Below are 18,858 nucleotides of genomic sequence, written 5' to 3'. Positions count from 1 at the left end.
TTACAAAACGAATTACAAAACAATTCTGCATCTTATTCAAAATCAAAGATGGAATATCCTTGGTATTGGAGTACTTCTGAACCTAAAACCACTCTGTCTTGCTGGGATTAAACCTGAGTCTGTTCATCATCATCCAGACACTCACAGCCACCAGGCACATTACCTGTTAAGCCTGGGGTTGACATATAAATCACCAATTTATATTTCAACATCTATATTCCTTCCCAATTCCCATTTAAAATGTTAATTCCATAATCCTGTAAATAACTACATTATGTGAAATATTCTTTTTTTTTTACTTTGCTCCAATTTTGTTTTGGTTACCACTGTTACATTTATTACAGTTGATGCCTTAAATTGTAAAAATTAATATCATTCAGCAAAATTGTATTGGCTGTCTTAGTGAAGACTGCATGTGAAAGTTTACCTTTGGTGCCAGGTTTTAATGTTTATGGTTTTAATAGATATATATGTATTAATGGTATATTGATGTTGTTTTAACTGTTGGTCGGGAGCCGCCCAGAGTTTGATATAAGGCAGCCATATATATATATATATGTGTGTATACATACATACATACACACACACACATACACATACATACACACACACACACACACATACATACACACACAGAGAGAGAGAGAGAGAGCTATATAAATGAAATACATAAATACATAAATAAATAAATAAATGTACGTACGTATGTCTACTGAGAATATCACCTCTGTCAATAGTAATGAAGAGCCTTGTGGTACTTAAGACAAACAAATGCAGTCTATTGGAGTTGGGTAGCTAATAAATTTGAATAAATAAAATAAAATTATTGTATAAGATTTCATGAATCACAATTTACTTCATCAGACACATGGGCTTCACTACAGAGAGAGAGAGAGAGTTGTTGGGTAGAAGAGGGGTAAAGAAATAGTAAAAAGAGAGGTGGGAGACAATGTGGATTACCTATAAACAAAACAGCAGTTATGTTTGATAGAGACATTCTCCCCCCGAGTAGTTAACATATGTAGTTAGATAAGAAATTGTGGTCTTTGCTCAGTCTCTGAAAAATGTTTTATCTTCATGAATTCTAACTCTACTGCATTGCACCGAAATCAGTCTTTATAATTCCTGGCCTGTTCTCTAATCTTTTGCTAATTCCACCAGGCATGCTAAATGTCAACATTCATCATGCTAAATTTCCCCAAAGAGTACACAAAGTTAGATATATTATGCACATTTCAGTATAGAAAGCAGCTGGTAAAAATAATATTTGACAATATTTCTGTTATAAGCTTCTTGGCTCCCTTACTCACTCATGGCCAAAAAGTTCTAAATAATAATAAAAATATATATTTTCTCTTGAGCTCTAACAATATTGAACATATATAGTAAACATAAAACTTTAAAACAACTGAGAATAGAGAAACTAGAAAAAAAAACATTGCAACTGGATTTGCAAAGTGCATTTTATCTTGGTAGAGTAATTCATTAATTAAAGTATTTTAATTCTGCTTTTCTACTAAAACACATAAAACAGTTAATAACTAAAACCAGAATTAAAAATATCATCTATATTTAAAATCACAATTGAAAAATACACTGTGTACAGTCAAAATCCCAATCAGAAGATGTGTAAATCAATTAATTGCACAACAGTTATCTGGGAACAGTTCGATTCTGTTGGACCTGACGAAGTGAACAAGATTCTCCGGACTGTAGATGCCACCACCTGTCAATTAGATCCATGCCCCTCCTGGCTAGTGAAGGCAGCTCGGGAGGTGAAGTGTGGTTGGGTCCAGTCGATGGTAAATACATCCTTACAGGCGGCCTTTAAGGAGGTGCTGGTGCGCCCCCTCCTCAAGAAACCATCACTGGACCCTACTATACTGGATAATTTTTGTCTAGTCTCCCACCTCCCTTTTATGGGGAAGGTGGATGAGAAGGTGGTGGCATTGCAGCTCCAGAGGATCCTGGAGGAAGCGGATTATCTAGACCCCTTTCAGTCAGGTTTCAGGCCCGGATATGGAATGGAAACAGCATTGGTTGCACTTATGGATGACCTCTGGCGGGAGTGGGATAGTGGCAGTGCATCCATCCCAGCCTTGATCTCTCAGCGGCCTTCGATACCATCCTGATGGGTCGGCTCAGGGAGTTTGGGTGGGCGGCGTAGTTTTACGCTGGTTCACCTCCTTTCTCCAGGGCTGGTCCCAGTTGGTGTTAATAGGGGAGATCGGCCCCACGGCCCCTCCTCTGTGAGGTGCCGCAGGGTTCAGTACTCTCTCCCCTCCTATTTAACATCTACATGAAACCGCTGGGTGAGATCGACTGGGACTGGCCCTGGAGGAAGGAGGTGAACCAGCGCAACACTACGCCGCCCACCCTCAACTCCCTGAGCGAAAATTATCCAGCACAGTAGGGTCCAGTGATGGTTTCTTGAGGAGGGGGTGCACCAGCGCCTCCTTAAAGGCCGTTGGAAACGCCCCCTTTAAATATCTTTAAAGCAGTTCCACATAGGGACTATTATCATAATCTATAATAACAAGGACATGGGTCACTCTAGTGGCATCATTAGGCTCCAGAAATGGTTGCAATCAGACAAAGCTGAAAGAATGCTTCCTGTGCCAAACTCACATCTGGGCATCAAATAACAAAGCTGTCTTGCGGAGCATTCTCAAATCTAAATAAATAACAAGATCTAGATCAGCCTTACTATTCTCCAAAAGCAGTTCTTTCTCAGTCAGATTTAATTTTGGCTTATTAAATCTCATTCAAATCATATAGCAGTTCAAGACATCTATAGACCTACCAGCTGTAGCTGGAGTAGACTTACAGCTGAGCATCATCTGCATACTGATGACACTCCACATTAAACTCCATAACATCTTCAAATTCTTTATGCAGATTTTAAACAGCATAGGAAAATGATGAGTCCGTCAATTATACCAAAGAACAACCATGACATTGAACAGGACTAACACATAAGTATCTGAACCTCTATAAAATGATGCCCCCCCAGACCTATCTGATCAGTCATATTGAAAGTTCCAGTAAAACTAATGTGGATGCACTCCGATCTAGTATCTAATTCTTAGTGCAGATCTATCAAACAAAGTGGCCAAGGCCACTGAACCGAAGTCTGAATCCTGACTGAAGTAAATCCAGGTAATCTTCTTCTCAGGAACTATGATACCACCCTGTATTTTATGGCTTCACCCAAGAAAAAGCAGATTAGAGACAAGAATAATTATCCAACCTGTCAGAATCTGAAGAGGTCTTTTTCAGGCCTCTTCAAGCAGAATAGAATATCTCTTGCTATTAAAGATTAGTTAACTAATTTTCCCATTCCATAAGAGTTCCAAAGTTTGTTTCTAGACAGACACATGCAGTCCTTGATAAAACAGCATATCCATCTGAGAAAGCTGTTAGTGTTCTCTAACCTCAGATAACAGCATCTATGCATCTATACATGACAGACAACTAAGTTTTAATGCAGGGGCAAGTTCTCTAAGCTTCTTACTTGCTTAACTGGGTGCCCTGCCTAGAATCCTGCCATGGAGTTCACAAGGAATCTGTAAGGAATTATCTCAAGATGTTAATGGAAGGTGTTGGTTTTACACTTTCAATAATCCTCTCTTATTCAGGTTTTGTGTATCTGAGAATTACAAACTGCTTCTTTAATAAGTATTATACATTATAGGATAAAAAGGCTATTATAATACTGCATTTATTTTGGTCATGTCTTCATTTGTGGATATTCTGACTTGCAAAACTTCAAAGTAAACTTTCCAGCCTTGCTACAGTATTTAGTCAGTGTATGCACGCACATAATGTTTATTATTAATTTTCTCAGTTTCCCATCTATTTTTTAAAAACCATAGTACAAGTATCTTGAGGGCAAATGCCCAGCACACAGCACACTCTATAAAGGAGAAAGAAAATCAATGTATAAAGAAATATGTTGTAATTTGTCTGGTAAAGATAGCATCCAATAGTTGGACTACATTTCAGGGGAGATGGTGAATGACACTGAATTACCCTTTTAAGACACATGAAGGATTGGTAGCACATAGCACAGCAGGGGTGAAAAGCAATGTTGACTGCAAATAAGCACTATGTACAGTGCCAAGATCCTTTCTCATGCTTTATGATCGTATTTATAGAAGCTCCATCATGTTGCAGAGAATATTAGCAAAACAGCCACTTGTGGGTATACTTCCCTAGTATTAAACCGAGTCTGGAATAAGGTAAGAAGACAGACAAGGATCCAAATTCCCCACTACACTTGCCCAGTTGCTTTGGAAACATTCTATTTCTCATTTGTATTTACTATCCATGGAATTAAAAGACAGTGCCTGTAAGTTTCCAGGCAATCTCCAATCCTGCCACTTCTACACAAAGGCAGGCTGCATCCATTCCTTCAATATTCTCACTGTGTAGAGCACTTTCAGGACTCTTAAAAATTCTTCATTGCTTTTAAAGAACCATTAAGGGACAAGAGTCTTCTCTTGTCTTTACTCTGGCAAGCTCTGCCATAAAAGTTTTTATACGAGAGAGGTATAGAAGCTTTTCTGGGTCAAGGACTGTACTAGCCTTTACATAAGAACCTGGGGTCTGCAGTAGGTGGGACCAGAACCAAAACCAAACATGAAGATTAATTAAAGAGCTGTGTTTTATTGACACATCAACAATTACAATTTGACAATAATTTTGGGGGTGCAAGGACAGCTCTTGAGAACCACAGATTATGCTGTTTCTATAATCTTCCCCAAAAGCTTCAAGATGTCTTATACATTAAAGATTTTGCAGATAAGGTGTAGGGAAATAGAATGTGGATTTATGAAAATGTAATTTCAGATTAGTTTTGGAATTCTAACTGCATCTGATAAATAGTAGCAAAATGACTATATTTTTCACTACATTTCAAGACATAAGCACAAATGAGGCATACAGTTTTATTTTTTCTTAACGTTAAAATAGTGCCTGCTAGTACTGCATTACGTAATAATGTATTAAATCTAAAATGCATCTTCTCCCAGAATTGTGCTGTGAATACTCCATGCTTTCCAAAGCACCATTTTGCCTTTGAATCCAAAGGACGGCATAGTCCTATTACCATTTTATGCTAGTCTGCCCCAACCTGATGCCCACTAGCTGTATACATTCATACAGCACACTTAACCAGTCAGTGAAATAATTTTAACACTGGCTAGGATTCTTTTTTGTTTGGCTTATACTGCTGCAAAAGATGTCTTCTTGGTTCAATTGTTCTGCAAATTAAAAAGTGGGTTAATACACCAAGTTAAGTGGGCTGCATGAACAAAGTTATTGTCTTCAATTGCAACTCCTATCATTTCATGAATTCTGGAAAATGAAGTCCAACACAGCTGGAGGTACCCAGGGTGGGAAAAGCCATGTACCAAAGAACTTTATCATTCTATAAAAGCCCAATATCCCGCCTTTGCTAATGCCCCATGATCAAGTATCAAAAGGAATAGAAAGACTAAATAAGATGGAATTGATGCAACTGTCTTTATTAAATCCCTAATTTGAAAACCCTGACAGCTCTGAGAGGCACTCTCAATTCTAAATTTAGTTTATAAGCCAGACTGGTGAAAATTAAAATGACAATAACGCTTGCCTAAAGATAATTTCCTCATCAACATGACTTTCCTATCTGCCCCCCACCCCTGCAATAAGTTGGAGATGGAGCAGTGGCTACAGTATGAAATCTGCTTAGATTTTATGTTTGCCCCTCCACCCATCAGCACGCCCCCAACATGCATACCCAAAGATATTCAAGTATTCCATATTAGAACTAGAAACTATCATCTTAATTCTAGGATCTATCTTAAACATTCTGAAAAAGAAACTTAAGACTTCCTTAGTGTTAGAGAAATACAGTCTCAAAAGGTGTGGGAGAAGAAAAAATATTTGGGGGGACAGGAAAGTTACTTTTATAGAGAATTATATCCCATGTACAACAGCAGTGCATGCAGAATATTTTAATGTACTCTTTCCAAACCAGTTTCCTTTCAAATGTGCTGGATAACATATTGCAGCATCTCCAGCCTTTGAAAAGCTGCCCTAATGTAATAATAATAATTTAAAAATGCTACTATTGTTTAGAGGACCTCCCTGATCTAAATGTGTTGTGAAATGAACATTATGTAATCAACAGCACTGAGAAGACAGGATTTTTAAAGCATTTTCCCCCTTAAGTAACTGATAACATAGGACACTGTGGGATTTATGGAATAATACATTTGTTCAGTACATGGCTTTTCTCAACCTGGGAGTCTCTAGATGTGTTGGCTTTCTTTTTCCAGAATTCATGAAATTATAGGAGTTGCAGAATCTAGGCATGACTCTTTCCTTAATGACTAATAATGATTAGAAATAAGGTAATAGTGGCTCATGAGGTTAAGAGGACATTGTCAGTGCAGGCAACTTAAAAATACAGTATACACATTTTATAAATATAGCTTAAGGAGTTTTAAAGGTATGGTAACACCTAGTTCCACTGGCTTGAGATGCTTCAAAGTGTTCCCATCAACAGTAAATTCCAAAATTGAATGTTCTGGAAACAAGAGCAACTATGTTAGCTTCATGCTGGTATAGGAATCCTCTCCCTGATTTCAGTGGGAGGGAACATTTTAACAAATGAAAAAAGTCAGGGAAAAAATATCCTGGCTCCCGATATGAAGTTCTTGAAGCTGCAAGACAACCTCTTTATGCCTACAAAGGATGGCTCTCTCCTTGATCAGAAATGATCTGCATCTGTTTCAAGGCTAGGCGTACTTGAACTTAATATGGCTCACAGCTAATATGCCACTTATTACTTCATTTTATTTGTTTAAAATATAGTTCACAACATCCAATACACAGACTGAAACTTTGAAATAAAGAGGCAAATACTGGTAGCAGCATCAGGGTAGTCTACCCCTTTAAGGTAGACTTTTTTCATAATGAATGAAAAGGAGCATCTAAATAGGCTAATTTATTTACTAATAAGGAGCTCAATGATAATAATAATAATAATGATGTTCAGGCTGGCTTTTTTCAAAAAAATAAAAGACAGCAAGAAATAATAGTATGAACAGAGCCACACTAGAACAGACAAGAGATCCATCTGGTCCATATTCAGTTCCCAGAGTGGTTAATATAAGTCTGCAAGCAAAACAGAAGCATAATATCACCCTCTACTTCATGTTTCTGAAAAACAGTATTGAAAGGCATGCTGCTTCTTAAGTTAGCAGCGTTTCTCAACCTTGGTGACTTTAAGATGTGTGGACTTCAACTCCCAGAATTCCCCAGCCAATGTCCTGGGAGTTCAAATCCATGCATATTTAAGTCTCCAAGGTTGAGAAACACTGTGTTAGATTAAGTCATAACCAGTAGACATTGATAACTTCTTCCATTGGTTGATTGAATCCTCCTTTTTTAAAACCCATCTAAGCTTGTGGCTCTTGCTGTATCTAAATGCCATAGTTTAACTACATGCTTTGCTTAGTATTTTATCAGCCATTACTGTCCAACCATTTAACTTCTCTGGATGACCCTGGGTTTTAGTCTAAGTGAAGAACATATGTATCAACATAATGCATTGTTTTGTACAATCATACTCCCCTCAAACTAAACCAAGCCCAAAGTTATCGCTTTTCTCCATAAGATATCGCCCCTGCCTCTGGGTGATTTTGGTGTCTTCGGTCGTTTTATCATCACGCATATTTTCTAGTCCTACGACGTAGTAACCAGAACGATGCACAGTATTTCTGATGTTTTCCGTTCCAGAGACTCGCCAGCACGGCATTTCCCCGTCTCACCGACATACGACATTCCGAAACGGTGGCAAAGATTTCTGCCCACGCAAATCAACTATATTTTTCACTCCAAAACGCAACCGTCTCATCTCCTAGCAAACGGCCAGTCGGAGCCACCATCGCACAGTTCTTGCCGCTTTTTGCATGGAGTCCAAAATCAATTTACGCAGGAGCCAACTCCACTTCTTTGAGTGGGACATTACTCCCCGGGAAGTAGAGCAAACGAGCCCTACCCGCGACTTTGGCCGCTACTGCTGCCGCCGCCTCCCGCGACGCTTCCAAAGTCACCCAGTTGCTTCGGGACCCCGCCCCCACGTTCCCTCTGGGAGCGCCCGCTGGCTTCCTCGGCCGCCCATTGGAGCGCGTCCGCGTCACTCACCGGATGTAGTGTAACAGGGAGAGGGGGAGAGGAGAAGCAAGAGTGGAGCAGAGGAGACGGTGGCGGCAGCGGCAGGAGGGGAGGAAGGGGCCGGCCTGCGCCGAGCTTAGCGCTCGCCCCAGAAGGGAAGAGGAAAGAAGCAAGGCGGCTACTTACCTGCCTGGCCGCGCCCTCCGCCGCCGGGCGAGGACTGCAGAGCGAGCCCCCTCCGTAGCAAAGGGTCCCAACGGCCCCCAGACCCCGAGCCAGCGTTTGCCCAAGTGCCTCTCCCCGCCCGCGCTCCGCAGCCATTTTCGTCGCCACCTTGGCTACCGAAGGGCTGACTCACCTCGGCGCTGCGGGGCCCTGGCTCGTCGTCCGGGGGCAGCCCAGCTCTTCTGGCGGCCACCCGCTTTGCCACCCCCGTCCTCCTCCTCCTCCTCCTCCTGCGGCGCCGGCCCGGCCAGTCCAGCCTGGCTCGCTAGTCCCAGGCGAGGACGGGTCCCGGGGCCGGGCCGGGCGCGGTGGCAGAGGAGGAGGCGGCAGCTGCGGCGGCTCCCTCCCTCCCGGCCGTGACCACCATCTTATTAGCACAGGAAATGACATGGCGAACGGAAGAGAGGGGCGTTCGGGGGCCGAGCCCGGGGACCCCCCGAACCCGGAGGAGGAGGGGAAGCAGCGGGGCTGGCGGGCGGGCGGCCGGGTTTCAGACCCAGCCTCGGCGCCTGGGGAGTCGGCCCCCTCCCCAAATGCTCCGCCTCAGCCCCTCTGTTTTTCCACTGGCTCGTTCGCCTGGAAGCCCAACTCCCCCGCTTTTCTCCCCGCCATTCTCGGGTTTCTCCCGCGGCAGCAGGGAAAGGATCTGCCCCAGAAATAGCGCGGCGTCTGCAGCAAATGCTAGCGCACCGGCAACCTGTGTCCAGATTTTTTAAAAATAAAAATCCAATACGCTTCGGTCTCGCCGCCTGTCTCCCCCCAAACCTAAGCGTTGGTGGCCGCTTGGCACGGCTAGCCTTTCTTGGAAAGGGGTGCAACCTGATCCCGCGTGTCTTTACTTGGAAGTAAATCTAACGGAGCTCGCTCTCCGGGAACGTTGTGTTGCCCTATTTTTTTCCAGCCTTTACCTGCCGACTTTGGGAATAGGGAGTTAGGTTTGTTTGCCCTTGCCCCCTCCCGTTTTGATTTTGAACTTGTGCTGGCGCGCACAGCGCGAGGGATGTAAACGATTGACAATTCAGCCTAAAAGATACTCCTAGAAGTAATTCCCCGTTCATCTGGTTGGCTTTGACTCTCAAGGAAAGATGAAGTTACTCACGTTTGCGTAGGAGTGCTAATAAGGCTGTACATAAATAAATGTACAGAGATTTGATATAATGGTAGGGCCAGGCTATGCAACACCCAGTGGAGGAATAGTTGGCATGTTGAATAACCCAAATACAGTCTTAGCATCTCCTGACAAGGCTCCTGCCAGAAGTGCTAGCGAGCCCTCCTAGGCAATATTGTACTGAGCTAGTGGGCCAGTTGATTGGCTAAATTCATACAGCATAACATCATGGACATGCATAGATTTGCCTTTTAGCAGCCACCGTTATGCCGTGTGGCAGTAAATTCTACACATTTGCATAAAAAGTTTGTCTTTAATGTCAATATATTAAGGATTGCATTTCTTCTTGAGATGTCAGTTAAGATAGGAGTATCCTGATTTACACATCAAATTGGACTCCTTGCTGTCAGGTATAGGAGTGTCTTGTTTTTGAATGTAAAATAATATATTGGGGGGAGGGTTATTGTAATAATCTTTGCTGTTATAGACTAATTTACAAGAAAAGTCTGTCCATATTGACAAGGGGGTCTAAAATACATTGCAGAATCCTTAGTGTACTATATTCTGCATATTGGGTGGAACAGATTTTAAATTACAGTACTATATGACAAGTAAATACTGTTAAAATTGTCATGATGCTGTCCTGTATTCTAGTATGAAGGCAGAGGGAAAAATCTTTATTCGCATCTCCACACTTCATAATTTTAAGTCCTAGCCTAATGCCACTTTTTTTTTTTTTACTAAGCTAAAGCCTTCAGTGTTTATGGTCTTTCTACTGAAGGTTTTCCGATTCCTGAATCACCACACGTTGAATCCTCTGCAGGTTTTCATTGGAACTTACTCTAAATTGAATATGCAAAGGTTACTACTGCACAGAGAAATTCTAAAATGTATGAAGAGATTCTGGATAAAGGAAGTGTCCTGACCAGGAATGAAGTTACAAGGATGGATTTTCTATTTTTCCCCTCTAAAAAATCCCTCAACATTAATTTACACACCGCTTCCTGGACTAGATTTTTTCTTGTCTTGGGATCCTAAGTGGAACAAAGGGTCTTTAGATACAGCAGAACCATCGCTTTCTTTCATAAGGCCCAAGCAGGCCCTTTATATCCCTACAGTTGAGATACAGTAGATGAAGGACCTTCAGAAAGGCAAACGCAAATATGCCGATGGAAACACATTTTTTTAAAAAAAAACCCAAACCCTACAAATCCTTACCAAGTTTATCTTACAAATTATAAATTTACTGGCTCACAGATTATAGGAATCAACTAATTTGTTTCAATGCTTGCTTTTTCCCTTTCAGATCTCCAGTTTGAGACAAGGTAACCAGAACAGCACACAGAATTACAAATGAGGGGACACTAATTATAGAATATTTGCCTTCTTATTTTTGAACACTTTGCTTATAGTTTCCCATATTCAGTTTGCCCTTTTCATATGTGTAGCATACTGTTTGCATTTTCAGTGCACATGTTCTTTTTTATTGTGCTCTGAAAATTTCTGGGCTAGCTCCAGTTAGATTAAAAAAAAAACACTTTCCATAAGCAAAAAGCACAATCCACTGATACAGAATCAAATGCACAACAATAACAAATTCAATACAGACCACTAATGGCTGTATATCATTCCAGGCTCAAGACTTTTGTCTATTTGGGAAAAATGCATACAAATGCAGTGTGTTTTAGGAATGATTGTATTAAAAATAATGCATATAAAAGAACTTTGTATATAACTGTAGAAAATATTTTGTCAGTTTTTAAAATAAGTTATAAAAAGTTTAATGGAATAATAAAATGAATGTGAAACTAACTGACAAAATAGGATTAAGATTGATCCTCTTCTAACATTTTTTTTCTTTTTTTAAATTAATTTTTCAAGAAATAATTAAGACACATAATGCAGAATATAAGACTGATAGAATACAAGTCTAAAAAAGAAACAGGAAAAACTAAAATGGTGCAAGAATAAACAAAAAAGCATATAAGACCAGTGTCTTCTGACCTTTTCCAGCACAAGTATAAAAGTACATAAAAGTTAATCTCTTACTATTAATTAAACATTTAGTAACATTATTGCTCTAAAATCAAACCAGTCAATCATCAAAACCTAAAATCAAGACTTCATTCTTTTGTGTTACAAGCAAATAGTCCAAAAAGCAGCTTCCAGATAGAAACGAATCCAGTTACAGTGTTTTCTCTCAGTTTAGCCATTTGTGCCAATTCCATCAACTTAATCATCCAGTCCTCCATTGAGGGAATTTGTGCATCGTTCCATCTTTGAGCATGTAAGAGTCTTGCTGCTGCTATCATATATAAGGACAGAGTTCCATGTTGCTTTTCAAGCTGTTGGTCCATCAAATCCAAGAGAAACAGCTCCGGTTTCAATTGTAAGTCCACTTGAAGAATCTTTTGAATAGTACTACATATTTGGTTCCAGAATTTCTTAGCTTTCCCACAAGTCCACCACAAATGATAGAAAGTTCCTTCCCCCTGTAAACATTTCCAATGAACGTTTGATACCCCATTATACATTTTAGACAGTTTATCAGGAGTTAAATACCAATGGTACATCATTTTATAAAAATTCTCTTTCAAATTATAATTCAAAGTAAATTTCATATGTTTGTTCCACATATTGTCCCATTGTTCAAGCATAATATTGTACCCAAAATTCTTAGCCCATTTAATCATACAGTCTTTAACATATTCATCTTCTAAGTTCAATTGCAACTTTTTATACATTTTCTTAATAAGATGCTCATCGTTTGTACAAAGTTCCATTTCAAATTGTGTTTTTTTCATGAACAAAATTATGTACTTTCTTATCCAAATTAAACCATTCTGACAATTGTGCACATTTAAACCAGTGACAAGTATAACCTTCCAATTCTAGTTGTTCCCTTGTTTTAAGTTTAGGTATCCCTTCTTCAAAGTTCAGCAGGTCTTCATATCTCAACCAGCTTGGTTTACCTGTCATCTCTTCTGAAAAAAGTTTCTTGAGGTAACAACCACATACGTACATTAGGAGACAATATTTGTTTATATTTATTCCAAACCGTCACTATGGCACGCCTAACAAAACAATTTTTAAAATCTTTTATTAGCTGTAACTTGATCATACCACAAATAGGCTTGCCATCCAAACTGGAGATCATGTCCTTCTAATTCCAATAATTTTATGTCCTTCAAGGTCACCCAATCCTTCATCCATAGCAAACAACAGGCAGCAAAATACAATTTCAAATTAGGCAAACCTAGACCCCCTCGTTCTTTGGCATCTTGTAACAATTTATACTTGATTCTTGGTTTCTTCCCTTGCCAAATGAACTTAGAGATATCTTTCTGCCATTGTTTAAACGGTAGATCTGTTGTCAAAATTGGTATTGTTGGGAATAAAAACAACATTCTTGGCAAAACTTCCATCTTAATCACAGATATCCGACCCATCATTGACAGTTGTACTTTTTCCCATCTTAATTAGTCTTTCTTAACATCACCCCACAGTTCAACATAATTATTCTGAAAGAACATATTACTTGTGTTTGATAATGTCACCCCCAAATATCTGACCTTTCTTTCAATTATAAAACCAGTCTTGTCCATCAACATTTCTTGATTGTGTGCAGTCATATTCTTGATCAACATCTTTGTTTTTTGTTTATTTACTTTGAATCCAGCTAATGGCCCAAATTCCTTTAATTTTTTCATCAGATGTTCAACATTCAAAGGGTCTTGTATTAAAACTAAATCATCAGCAAAGGCCCTCAATTTGAAGACCTCCTCCTTAATATTCAAACCGTTTATTTGATCATCTTGTCTAATGTCTCTATTCAGGACCAAAACTAGGATAAAGAGTAAAGGTGATAAAGGATATCCTTGCCTTGTTCCTTTTTGTATGTGGCAGGGCTCAGTTAAATCACCATTTATGATAATACACACTTTTTGAGGCACATAAATTGATTTAATTCCTTGTATAAAATTGTCTCCAAACTCTATATTTTCCAAAACTTTGAACATAAAAGTCCAGTTCAAATTGTCAAAGGCCATCTCTGCATCTAGAAAGATGAGAGCTGCTTGCTGTTCATTGTGGTGTTGTAAATATTCTATAATGTCCAAAACTATTCTCACATTGTCTCTTAATTGCCTTTTGGGTAGAATCCTGCATTGATCTTGGTGAATAAAGTCCTGTAAAATTTTCTTCATTCTTTCAGCCAATATTGAAGCAAATATTTTGTAGTCATTGTTCAACAAAGAAATTGGTCTATAATTCTTAGTTAAGAGTGGTCTCTTGGCTTTCTTTTGGTAAGAGTGCAACATTGGCTTCTTTCCAAAAAGGCATGCAGAGCCCTGCAAAATAGAATTCATCAATCTTTGAAAGGACTGAAGAAGCTGATCCTCAAAGTACCTATAATACAATGCTAGCAAGCCATCTGGACCTGGTGCTTTCCCCAGTTATGTTCTTTTTATGGCTTCCACTATTTCAAAAGTAGTTATAGGATTGTTCATTGATAATTTCTGTGATTGTGAGAGTTTTGGTAATTTTTGTTTCTCCAAATACTCATATATCATTTTCTTTTCTCTTTCCTTCCTTAATTTATAGGCCAACCATCTTCCAGGTTTATTGGCAAACTCAAAGTGTCTCTGTTTAACATAATTCAATTTTGTTTCAATTTCCCTCACAGTCAACATAGATAATTGTTGGTGCAATAATTTAAGTTGATGTAAAATACCAGTGTCTGTTGTTTTTTTCTGTAAATTTCTTTTACTTTAATTTGATCCAAGCTGGTCAATTTTTTTGTTGAGACTTCTTTTTTATATTATAGTTATGGTAAATAAGATGACCTCTCATAACTTCCTTACTGGTATCCCAGACAGTTTTTAGGTCAGTCCCTTTGCCCAAATTGATATCAAAAAAATATTTTAAACTCCTCTGGCAATGCATGCTTTTTGGGGGGGCTTGACAGGCTTTTGACTGCTGCCCAGAGCCTGTTCATGTGAAGAAAAAGCTCAGAATCACCCCATCTGCGCTCCAAAACATCGTCTTGCGGCCAGAGAATTGCAGCGTTCACAACCATCTGGTAAGAGGCAACGGGAAACAAGGGACCCCATCATTTCCACGCCACATTTGCAGCCTTAAAGGGACAGTAGGTCAAGACCCACATTTCTAAATCATCCAGTTTAGATATATATTTTTTAAAGTTTACATGCCCCAAGAGAGGCTTTCTACATCAAGAAAAAGAATCTGGCCGAGCTGCCCTCCAAACGCAGACCACCCAGGGCTTGAAGAATGGCTTTGGGGCAGCTCCCACCTGGACCTGCAGCCATGGTCAAGGCAAGCTGAAACTTAGCTGACCTTGGAAATTCACAGTTCCCCATGCCTGGACAATACAGTTCAACTCTTCTTTAAAAAGAAAAAGATTTTTTCTAAGGGAGAAGTGGAGCCCGTGCACGCATGCGCCCTGGTCCAGCCCAGCCGCTGCCCCGTGCGGATCTCACTCGCTTTGTGGTCTTTACTCACCCCTGCTGACCACCCCAATAGCTCCAAACAGCTGCCAAGCTGGAGGACCGGCAGAAGGGAGACCTCAGGATAGATTGTCAGCAATGTTTTGAAACTTAACTGTTGAACACTCAAACTTGGTTCTGTAGTTTATGTTTGGGGCGAAAAGAACCGAAAGCTGAACTGTGGATTTCTTTTATAGCAGCAGAGGACTATATATTTTTTCTGGATTTAATTGGCAGTATCTTTATTGTGGGAGTCTTCCTTGTTTAAGCTTAATTTCCTTTTCAGATGTCTTGTCTAATCATGGGGTGATTGTGTTTTTGTTGTTTATTCATTTAGTCGCTTCCGACTCTTCGTGACTTCATGGACCACCCCACGCCAGAGCTTCCTGTCGGTCATCAACACCCAGAGCTCCCCCAGGGACGAGTCCGTCACCTCTAGAATATCATCCATCCACCTTGCCCTTGGTCGGCCCCTCTTCCTTTTACCCTCCACCCTCCCTAGCATCAGGATCTTCTCCAGGGTGTCCTGTCTTCTCATTATGTGGCCAAAGTATTTCAGTTTTGCCTTTAATATCATTCCCTCAAGTGAGCAGTCTGGCTTTATTTCCTGGAGGATGGACTGGTTTGATCTCCTTGCAGTCCAAGGCACTCTCAGAATTTTCCTCCAACACCACAGTTCAAAAGCATCGATCTTCCTTCTCTCAGCCTTCCTTATGGTCCAGCTCTCGCAGCCATATGTTACTACGGGGAACACCATTGCTTTAACTATGCGGACCTTTGTTGTCAGTGTGATATCTCTGCTCTTAACTATTTTATCGAGATTTGTCATTGCTCTTCTCCCAAGGATTAAGTGTCTTCTGATTTCCTGACTGCAGTCAGCATCTGCAGTAATCTTCGCACCTAGAAATACAAAGTCTCACTGGTTCTACATTTTCTCCCTCTATTTGCCAGTTATCAATCAAGCTGGTTGCCATAATCTTGGTTTTTTTGAGGTTTAGCTGCAGGCCAGCTTTTGCACTTTCTTCTTTCACCTTCATCGTAAGGCTCCTCAGTTCCTCTTCGCTTTCAGCCATCAGTGGTCTCATCTGCATATCTGAGATTGTTAATGTTTCTTCCAGCGATTTTAACTCCAGCCTTGGATACCTCAAGCCCAGCACATCGCATGACGTGTTCTGCATACAAGTTGAATAGGTAGGGTGAGAGTATACAGCCCTGCCGTACTCCTTTCCCAATCTTAAACCAGTCCGTTGTTCCATGGTCTGTTGTTACTGTTGCTACTTGGTCGTTATACAGATTCTTCAGGAGGCAGACAAGATGACTTGGTATCCCCATACCGCTAAGAACTTGCCACAATTTGTTATGGTCCACACAGTCAAAGGCTTTAGAATAGTCAATAAAACAGAAATATATGTTCTTCTGAAACTCCCTGGCTTTTTCCATTATCCAGCGGATATTGACAATTTGGTCTCTAGTTCCTCTGCCTTTTCTAAACCCAGCTTGTACATCTGGCAATTCTCGCTCCATGAATTGCTGAAGTCTACCTTGCAGGATCTTGAACATTACCTTACTGGCATGTGCAATGAGTGCCACTGTTCGATAGTTTGAACATTCTTTAGTGTTTCCCTTTTTTGGTATGGGGATATAAGTTGATTTTTTCCAATCTGATGGCCATTCTTGTGTTTTCCAAATTTGCTGGCTTATAGCATGCATTACCTCGACAGCATCATCTTGCAAGATTTTGAACAGTTCAGCTGTGATACCATCGTCTCCTGCTGCCTTGTTATTAGTGATGCTTCTTAAGGCCCATTCAACCTCACTCTTCAGGATGTCTGGCTCTAGCTCACTGACCACACCGTCAAAGCTATCCCCGATATTGTTATTCTTCCTATACAGGTCTTCTGTATATTCTTGCCACCTTTTCTTGATCTCTTCTTCTTCTGTTAGGTCCTTGCCATCTTTGTTTTTTATCATACCCATTTTGGCCTGGAATTTTCCTCCGATGTTTCTAATTTTATGGAAGGGGTCTCTTGTCCTTCCTATTCTGTTGTCTTCTTCCACTTCCACGCATTGCTTGTTTAAAAATAATTCCTTATCTCTTCTGGCTAGCCTCTGGAATTTTGCACTGAATTGGGCATATCTCCCCCTATCACTGTTGCCTTTTGCTTTCCTTCTTTCTTGGGCTACTTCTAGTGTCTCAGCAGACAGCCATTTTGCCTTCTTGGTTTTCTCTTTCTTTGGGATGTATTTTGTTGCTCCCTCCTGAACAATGTTGCGAACTGCTGTCCATAGTTCTTCCGGGACCCTATCTACTAAGTCCAGTCCCTTAAATCTATTCTTCACCTCCACTGCATATTCCTTAGGAATATTAGTGAGCTCATATCTAGCTGATCTGTGGGTCTTCCCTAATCTCTTTAGTCTGATCCTAAATTGTGCAATAAGAAGTTCGTGATCGGAACTACAGTCAGCTCCAGGTCTTGTTTTTACCGACTGTATAGATGTCCGCCACCTTTGGCTGCAAAGGATGTAGTCAATCTGGTTTCGGTGTTGTACATCTGGTGAAGTCCATGTATAAAGCCGTCTCTTAGGTTGTTGGAAGAGAGTGTTTGTTATGCAGAGTGAGTTGTCTTGGCAAAATTCTATCAGCCTATGTCCTGCTTCATTTTGTTCTCCCAGGCCATGCTTACCTGTAATTTCAGGTGTCATTTGACTGCCCACCTTAGCATTCCAGTCTCCCGTGATGAAAATAACGTCTCTTTTAGGCGTGTTGTCCAGTAGGTGCTGCAGATCCTCATAGAACTGCTCTACTTCAGCTTCTTCAGCATCTGTGGTTGGGGCGTATATTTGGATCACTGTGATGTTAGATGGCTTGCCCTGAATTCGAATTGAGATCATTCTGTCCTTTTTTGGATTGTATCCAAGCTCTGCTTTAGCCACTTTACGATTAATTATGAAGGCTACTTCATTTCTTCTGTGGTCCTCTTGTCCACAGTAGTAGATCTGGTGGTCATTTGATGTGAAGTGGCCCATTCCAGTCCATTTCAGTTCACTGACACCCAAAATGTCTATCTTTAATCTTGACATCTCACCAATAACCACATCCAATTTGCCCCGGCTCATAGATCTTACATTCCAGGTTCCAATGGTGTGTTGATCCTTAGAACGTCGGATTCGCCGTTCACCACCAGCACCGTCGGCCGCTAGCTGTCCTTTCGGCTTTGAGCTAACTGCGTCATCACGTCTGGGGCTAGTTGAACTCATGCTCTGTTCCTCCCCAGTAGCATTTTGACCATCTTCCGACCTGGGAGTCTCATCTTCCGATGGTATACCGACATATCTCTGGTTGTACTGATCCATTTAGTTTTCACGGCAAGAATACTGAGGTGGGTTGCCATTACCTTCCCCAGGGATCGCATTTAGTCTGACCTCTCTGTCATGACCTTCCCGTCTTGGGTGGCCCTTCACGGTTTAGCTCATGGCATCATTGAGGTGCTCAAGCTCCAGCACCACGACAAGGTAACGATCCTTTGCTGAAGGGGTGATTGTGTACCTCCCTGTAAACTTAAATACAATGTACTCTGAACTCATACTAACAATATAAAGAATCAAAATAACATTTGATTAACTATGTACAGAAAAAATAAGATAGGAAGCATAGTTACTAATTGGACATGCTTACAAATGACCTTGAAACATAATTGAAAAGCTAAAAACTAAAAGCATATTGCTGACAATTTACAAGCCCCCAAAAAGCTGATTTAAATGAAAGCATGGTTTTCAACCTCATGGCTAATATTCAGTAGTTCTTATTTTAAATTCAGGTTAGTGGAACAGGTGTGGGGTGGTGGTTTTTGGTTC

At 40.5% G+C, this 18,858-nt stretch overlaps 1 protein-coding gene across 2 annotated transcripts in view; it reads right to left on the bottom strand.

Annotated features, from left to right (window-relative positions):
• LOC134487701 (zinc finger protein 862-like) overlaps positions 1-8,804 on the bottom strand; it is a 65,187-nt gene extending 56,383 nt beyond the window's left edge. Inside the window, exon 1 of one of the 2 annotated variants that reach the window (XM_063289652.1) lies at positions 8,525-8,804. The gene's annotated coding sequence lies outside the window, so the exon portion shown is untranslated. The remainder of the gene's footprint in view (positions 1-8,524) is intronic. The other variant, XM_063289651.1, reaches the window with a different exon arrangement.
• Positions 8,805-18,858: the final 10,054 nt, after the last annotated feature.

Source organism: Candoia aspera, chromosome 1 (genome assembly GCF_035149785.1).
Source record: "Candoia aspera isolate rCanAsp1 chromosome 1, rCanAsp1.hap2, whole genome shotgun sequence".
NCBI lineage: Eukaryota > Metazoa > Chordata > Lepidosauria > Squamata > Boidae > Candoia > Candoia aspera.
The sequence above is the reverse complement of the archived record's forward strand: the minus strand, read 5'-3'. Positions and strand labels throughout refer to the sequence as shown.